This window comes from Thalassophryne amazonica, chromosome 10 (assembly GCF_902500255.1).
Source record: "Thalassophryne amazonica chromosome 10, fThaAma1.1, whole genome shotgun sequence".
NCBI lineage: Eukaryota > Metazoa > Chordata > Actinopteri > Batrachoidiformes > Batrachoididae > Thalassophryne > Thalassophryne amazonica.
Window position 1 is genome coordinate 1708595 of NC_047112.1, and position 8790 is coordinate 1717384.

An 8790-nucleotide genomic window follows, 5' to 3' on the forward strand; every position below is an offset into this window, starting at 1 on the left:
GGCCTCGGAGGATGTTCATTCAGTTGTTTAATTTTGTAGAAAAAAAAAAGCAGATCACAGACATGACACAAAACTAAAGTCATTTCAAATGGCAACTTTCTGGCTTTCTGGCTTCAACACATCACTAGTATTTTGTTGCACCACCTCTGGCTTTTCTAACAGCTTGCAGTCTCTGAGGCATGGACTTAATGAGTGACAAACAGTACTCTTCATCAATCTGGCTCCAACTTTCTCTGATTGCTGTTGCCAGATCAGCTTTGCAGGTTGGAGCCTTGTCATGGACCATTTTCTTCAACTTCCACCGAAGATTTTCAATTGGATTAAGATCCGGACTATTTGCAGGCCATGACATTGACCCTATGTGTCTTTTTGCAAGGAATGTTTTCACAGTTTTTGCTCTATGGCAAGATGCATTATCATCTTGAAAATGATTTCATCATCCCCAAACATCCTTTCAATTGATGGGATAAGAAAAGTGTCCAAAATATCAATGTAAACTTGTGCATTTATTGATGATGTAATGACAGCCATCTCCCCAGTGCCTTTACCTGACATGCAGCCCCATATCATCAATGACTGTGGAAATTTACATGTTCTCTTCAGGCAGTCATCTTTGTAAATCTCATTGGAACGGCACCAAACAAAAGTTCCAGCATCATCATCTTGCCCAATGCAGATTCGAGATTCATCACTGAATATGACTTTCATCCAGTCATCCACAGTCCATGATTGCTTTTCCTTAGCCCATTGTAACCTTGTTTTTTCTGTTTAGGTGTTAATGATGGCTTTCTTTTAGCTTTTCTGTATGTAAATCCCATTTCCTTTAGGCGGTTTCTTACAGTTCGGTCACAGACGTTGACTCCAGTTTCCTCCCATTCGTTCCTCATTTGTTTTGTTGTACATTTTCGATTTTTGAGACATTGCTTTAAATTTTCTGTCTTGATGTTTTGATTTCTTCCCTGGTCTACCAGTATGTTTGCCTTTAACAACCTTCCCATGTTGTTTGTATTTGGTCCAGAGTTTAGACACAGCTGACTGTGAACAACCAACATCTTTTGCAACATTGCGTGATGATTTACTCTCTTTTAAGAGTTTGATAATCCTCTCTTTTGTTTCAATTGACATCTCTCATGTTGGAGCCATGATTCATGTCAGTGCACTTGGTGCAACAGCTCTCCAAGGTGTGATCACTCCTTTTTAGATGCAGAGTAACGAGCAGATCTGATTTGATGCAGGTGTTAGTTTTGGGGATGAAAATTTACAGGGTGATTCCATAATTTATTCCTCAGAATTGAGTGATTCCATATTTTTTTTCCTCTGCTTGGTCTAAAAAAGTAACCGTTACTGACTGCCACAATTTTTTTTTTCCTGATTTCTTATAGTGTTTCTTACAGCCAGAAAGTTGTCATTTGAAATGACTTTAATTTTGTGTCATGTCTGTGATCTGCTTTTTTTCTAGAAAATTAAACAACTGAATGAACATCCTCCGAGGCCGGTGATTCCATCATTTTTGTCAGGGGTTGTATGCCATGTACACAATGCAGTAAAAACTACACACTCAAAAAGCACAGAAAAAAAAAATGCTGATTGCAGCCTGGCTTCAAACTATGCCCCTGCTAACCGCCTTCCACTTTAAGCATTTTTTTTTTATGTTGATGTAAATTCAGATTTTAACTTTTTAGCTACCTCACAGTTGGGCTGCACAATATGGCCAAATTAGCTGAACTTTCAAAGTCTTCTTTTTAAGAAAAACCTCCTCTACACCACTTATCAGGAAGCTGTATTTTATATTTTTAATTAAATTTATGCCAAGTTGTAGAGATTTGCTATCAGTTTGAGTTTCAGGAAGATAATTTTAGACATTAGAAAACAGCTGTTTACTCACCAGTAAAACTAGGAGTCTGTAGTTCAGACCATAGACATGATATATGTAGACGCCTCATAACTTGCTGCAACCACAGTGGCTGCAGTGCGATCCAGCGTCGCTGCCATATTGGATGGGTCTCTTCACAATAGGCTTGTACCAGAGTCAACTGGAGTCAATGGAGAGTGAGCAAATTTGTTGGTATTTTGTGCTGCTTATGGTTGCAATAACTGGCGCAGTATAGAAACCAGATTGCGTGGGATTACCTTTCATAAATAATGCAGCTGTCACACCTTGACGATTATCCAGCATGTGCTGACAGCCCTGTTTCCACCCAGTGGTTCGGGTCGCTACTGAAGCGCAGCGAGTGGCTGCTTTCTGCTCCGCTGATCAGGTCATCACAGACCTGAATAATGAAAAGCTGTGATGATTTAAACTTTTAAAGTGCCAGTCGACCACCATCAGGTGTGATCTGAATGAAGTGCTGTGTGATCTGCGATGTTGCGTTAAATGATTAAACAGTGCACTAATCAGGTGTGATCACCCTGATTGATTGATCAGGTCGTCTGATGATCACACAGACAGCGACAGCGCTTTAAAAGTTGAAATCATCGCATCGCTTTTGTGTGATCAGAGTGCGACACCGACGTGAAACGCACCTGGAGCAGAAAAAAACCACAGAGGGACGTGTTTTAAAACGTTACGTTTCCAGCCACAAATTAAAGGATTTTCAGACGTCCTTTTCAGAAATCAGGAGCTTTATGTGGATTCATGTCCGTCTGTGAACTGGACTGAAATGAACAGGAACGAAACAGTTGATCTACATGACGACGTAGCTTTCAGCCAATCAGTGACCAGCATTAATGGACAGATTTCGACTTATGAGTAAATTACAAGAAACGTGTGTCAACAATCACATAACTGACCTACAACTTATGTCCAGCATGTGCGGGTCGTGTGAGTCACACGCTGGCATGTTGAAAACTTTCAGCATGTCCAAAATTTTGTGATCACGCCTGATTAATGCGCTGTTTAAACATTTAAAGCACCGTGGCTGCCGGCGATCACCACACCGACAGATCACACAGCACTTCATTCAGGCCACACCTGATGGTGGTCGACTGGCGCTTTAAAAGTCAATGAAAATAAATACTTGTTTTATAAAAACTAAAATAAAGACCTCTTTCTTGACCTCATATTTAACTGTTGACAGCACTGTAACACTAAAACTTGCTATTTCGAACCTACATTTTTTATAAATGTAACTTAAATTCTAACATTTTTCTAACATTTAAATTCTCTCTAAACATTTTATTTGTCGAAATTATTATTATTTTAAGCAATATTAGTAGTTGTAGTAAAAAACGGCTTCAAAACTGGACCTTTAATCTAGGGGTGTTGTGAGGGGGGCACATCCCTGCCCCACGCCCCCATCCCATCTGGATTCGCCCCTGCTTTGGCGTTTGAGCACAAAGAATGGATAACATTTATTTATGCAGAAAACAGGACCCGATTTACAGGTAAGAAAGTTTTATTGCGTTTTCACATCATGTGGTCCTCAGAAAGAGAGTTTAGGTGCATTTGAGTGGAAAATAGTGTTAGTTGTTGACGCGTCGCAGAGGATCAGCTGTTTTTAACAAGCAGATACAGAGTGGCTCAGCTCAGAATTATAAATAAAGGAGGAAAAAAAGTATAAAAATGTCTTTGTAAAGCTCAGTGCAGGTGTGCTGATCACTGTGCTTTAAGAGGTGAGGACGAGTCGAGCAGCTGCAAAAAAACGCGGATGAAAAGTTCACAGCTCGCTTAAAGTGGGCAGTTCAGTCGAACCCCGACCTCCTGCCCACAGACCAAGTTCAGTGCTGCTATCGACCCACAATGAAAAATAATAGTAACGCACAGTGACATGGAGAAGTAACTTTAATCTGATTACTGATTTGGAAAGATTAACGCGTTAGATTACTCTTTACTAAAAAAAAGTGGTCAGATTAGAGTAACGCGTTACTAAGTAACGCGTTACCGGCATCACTGTTGGTCAATCAGTTAAAGTAAATATTAGAATGTATTTTAGTTTTGCAGAAGTAGGAACACTGCAACAAATCACAATCACAGTTGATGTAAAGCAGTCAATCCATTCACACGTCAATGTGCACTCTATCAAACTGAAAATGAACTATGTGACAGCTTTAGTGTCTGAATAGAGCAATGGCCCAATTTTAAATGAGTTATTTACATTTCAAAACTTTACAGCACCTGATTAACACATTTTGAAAAATACCTTTTTATGTATGTATGCATGCCATAGGTATTAAAGGCACTGCGCTGCGGTGGTTTGAATCATATTTATCTAATAGATTACAATTTGTTCATGTAAATGGGGAATCTTCTTCACAGACTAAGGTTAATTATGGAGTTCCACAAGGTTCTGTGCTAGGACCAATTTTATTCACTTTATACATGCTTCCCTTAGGCAGTATTATTAGACGGCATTGCTTCAATTTTCATTGTTACGCAGATGATACCCAGCTTTATCTATCCATGAAGCCAGAGGACACACACCAATTAGCTAAACTGCAGGATTGTCTTACAGACATAAAGACATGGATGACCTCTAATTTCCTGCTTTTAAACTCAGATAAAACTGAAGTTATTGTACTTGGCCCCACAAATCTTACAAACATGGTGTCTAACCAGATCCTTACTCTGGATGGCATTACCCTGACCTCTAGTAATACTGTGAGAAATCTTGGAGTCATTTTTGATCAGGATATGTCCTTCAATGCGCATATTAAACAAGTATGTAGGACTGCTTTTTTGCATTTGCGCAATATCTCTAAAATTAGAAAGGTCTTGTCTCAGAGTGATGCTGAAAAACTAATTCATGCATTTATTTCCTCTAGGTTGGACTATTGTAATTCATTATTATCAGGTTGTCCTAAAAGTTCCCTGAAAAGCCTTCAGTTAATTCAAAATGCTGCAGCTAGAGTACTGACGGGGACTAGAAGGAGAGAGCATATCTCACCCATATTGGCCTCTCTTCATTGGCTTCCTGTTAATTCTAGAATAGAATTTAAAATTCTTCTTCTTACTTATAAGGTTTTGAATAGTCAGGTCCCATCTTATCTTAGGGACCTCATAGTACCATATCACCCCAATAGAGCGCTTCGCTCTCAGACTGCAGGCTTACTTGTAGTTCCTAGGGTTTGTAAGAGTAGAATGGGAGGCAGAGCCTTCAGCTTTCAGGCTCCTCTCCTGTGGAACCAGCTCCCAATTCGGATCAGGGAGACAGACACCCTCTCTACTTTTAAGATTAGGCTTAAAACTTTCCTTTTTGCTAAAGCTTATAGTTAGGGCTGGATCAGGTGACCCTGAACCATCCCTTAGTTATGCTGCTATAGACTTAGACTGCTGGGGGGTTCCCATGATGCACTGAGTGTTTCTTTCTCTTTTTGCTCTGTATGCACCACTCTGCATTTAATCATTAGTGATCGATCTCTGCTCCCCTCCACAGCATTTCTTTTTCCTGGTTCTCTCCCTCAGCCCCAACCAGTCTCAGCAGAAGACTGCCCCTCCCTGAGCCTGGTTCTGCTGGAGGTTTCTTCCTGTTAAAAGGGAGTTTTTCCTTCCCACTGTCGCCAAGTGCTTGCTCACAGGGGGTCGTTTTGACCGTTGGGGTTTTACATAATTATTGTATGGCCTTGCCTTACAATATAAAGCGCCTTGGGGCAACTGTTTGTTGTGATTTGGCGCTATATAAATAAAATTCATTGATTGATGTATGTACAGAGTGTGTACTCACTTTCATCATCAGATGGAGCAGCATCTTATTTGGATCCAAAATAAAAAATAGTATAGTAATATTATTTGATAAGGCTCTATAGAAGTTGACATTTTCAAAGAAGCCAGACAAAGTTAGAGGCTGAAAATTTGTAAATGTATATTACATGTATTATATCATATTACATATATATTATATATTATTATTATATATATGTTTTACTGTATAATATATGTATATTACTGAATCTGGCCTGTCAACCTCATGGAAAACTCATAATAATAATAATAAAGCAAAACTGAAAATCCTGAAAGTCCTCTCCCATGATTTTCACAAGTATCACGATTCGTGCAATTAATTGCAGCGCAAGACGGCATTCTGCGGTGCAAACAAAGCCACATCAAATCAAACAAAGCTAAATCAAATCAAACAAAGCCACATCAAATCAAATCAAAGCTAAATCAAATCAAACAAAGCTACATCAAATCAAAGCTAAATCAAATCAAACAAAGCTAAATCAAATCAAACAAAGCCACATCAAATCAAATCAAAGCTAAATCAAATCAAACAAAGCCACATCAAATCAAAGCTAAATCAAATCAAACAAAGCTACATCAAATCAAAGCTAAATCAAATCAAACAAAGCCACATCAAATCAAACAAAGCTAAATCAAATAATTCAAAGCCAAATCAAATCAAAGCTAAATCAAATCAAACAAAGCTACATCAAATCAAAGCTAAATCAAATCAAACAAAGCCACATCAAATCAAAGCTAAATCAAATCAAACAAAGCCACATCAAATCAAAGCTAAATCAAATCAACGCTAAATCAAATCAAAGCTAAATCAAATCAAACAAAGCCACATCAAATCAAAGCTAAATCAAATCAACGCTAAATCAAATCAAAGCTAAATCAAATCAACGCTACATCAAATCAAAGCTAAATCAAATCAACGCTAAATCAAATCAAAGCTAAATCAAATCAACGCTAAATCAAATCAAAGCTAAATCAAATCAACGCTAAATCAAATCAAACAAAGCCACATCAAATCAAAGAAAGCTAAATCGGTGATTACTAATCTAAATTGCGCGTGTGCGACGAGCATCTTTTTTATATCGGCGTTCGAAGTTCTGGGGGACACAAGATGGCGTTTTCTGTACTTCTGCCGGCTTCACGCCTCAGCGGCAAAGCACGGTGCAATGATCAATCGGGCCCATTCCACGTATAGTTCAGTGAGTGCAACCCTGGCCTCCACTCTAGCTCCACCCATGCCAGGAAGTGTTCAACATTTGACATCTCCTGTTTCACTTTGGATTCAAACTTTGGTACTTCCTGTTTGGGACTTGGTGCACCATGAGCGAGTGTGGTGCTTCACTTATAATATGTATATGTCAGGGACATAACGAGTGAAGCTTGTCAGCATCTCACCATCTCATTTAGGTTCTTCAGACTTTATTTTGAGTAAATGCTTCAGGGGAGCATTAGCATGGCAGAAATCTTTCAGCTTCTGGGGGGCTTTGCCGCCCTCCCCAGACCCCCCACGTTTTTAAGCATTTTCCTTTATTTGCCTCTCACATGGTTGGAAAAGCTTCTCGCCATCTAACCATGTCCTTTAGGTCCTTCAGTCTTATTTCAGTAAAATGGTTCTTGGGAGCATGAGCAGGACCAAAACCTTTTAGCCCCCCACCTTTTTAAGCATTTTCCTTATTTTGCCTTTCAGCTTCTGGAGGGGCTCTGCCTTTTTTAAGCATTTTTCTTTTTGCTTTTCAGCCTTTTTTTTTTTTTGCATTACAGCCCTCTTAACCTCCTGCCACTAAAAGCATTTTTTTAAATTTCAGCTAATTGACAGTAGGGCTGCACAATATGGACAAATTATCGTATCTCAATATTGTCATACAAATTGTCATGTAAATGTCACTTATATACATACTGTCCATATTCTTGAGCCGCTTAGGTGTGTAGGGAGAGTTCCCATGGGATAAAAAAAAGCTTTTCAACCGACCATCCCTGGTTCTCAAGACCAGGCACCTAAGTAGCTTGACTCTCTCTCTTTTTTTAAAGACATTTCGGTGTACCTTAATAAACACTAGTAGAGTTCCACCTTAGATTTGGAATGTATAATAGAAGATATACCTTACTGAATTTTCATATCAATATGATATACGATATGACTATGATTTGACACAAAGTGCAGCAACAGTGAAAATTAAACCTTCTTAAACCAAACAGTAATAATATCACACTCATTTTACACTCATCATAAGGTTAGGATACTGTGTCCTCCAAAAGTATTGGAACACTTGGAATTTCACACATTTTAATTTGTTTATGCCATTTTAAATACAAGAAATACAAAAAACTAAAGAATTAAAATTTCTATGGAGGCGGGACCCGCAAAGAATCCAAGTCATTAAAAAGATATAAACCTCTCTCAGCGGCCACGGAGCTCTGCGGCTCCGATTACCGAGACGTGCGGCGCTGCGGATTTTGCCGCAAGAAGTCTGTCCTTGCGGGCAACAGGTGTCACCGACCGCTCCGCATTAAAACAGTGAGCGTAGTCTCTGGACGTGTGCCAAGTTGGCTGCACCTCCATTCAGTAGACAGGGACGTGTCTGCAGCTGCACAGCAGACACGGGGGTGTGAGTGGCCCGCAGTGGCATTTAACGAGCGCATGCACTCGGTAAGCGCATCAGGGGCAGTGAGAGCGAGGCGTCGGGGAAGAACGGCGCCCGCTGTCGATGTCGCTCGCTGTTGATCTGAGCATGCAGACCGGGCATGCAGAGCTGTATCTCACATTCAGTGCAGCTTACTTTTGGATGTTGAAACCAGGATGTGTATAACAGTAACATTACTAAGAGATAAAATCAATTTCAATGCGGGATCAGACTGAAGGCGGGAACGCGTCGTCTTGTCCCTGACGTCATGGAAATGATACAGCTGTACAAACTGTTTTCACGGAGGGCTAAATTTTAGCTGCAAATTTGTCATTTTTAAAATAAGATTTCTCCGCTGAATTACAAATTTGGGCTTACAGATTTACTTTACTGCATTCACAAGGGTCTTATAAATACATAACAGCTATTTCTTTCTGAAATCTGACCACATTTATTTCAGTGCAGGTCTACTTTAAATGACGTCAGTCCTCTCTG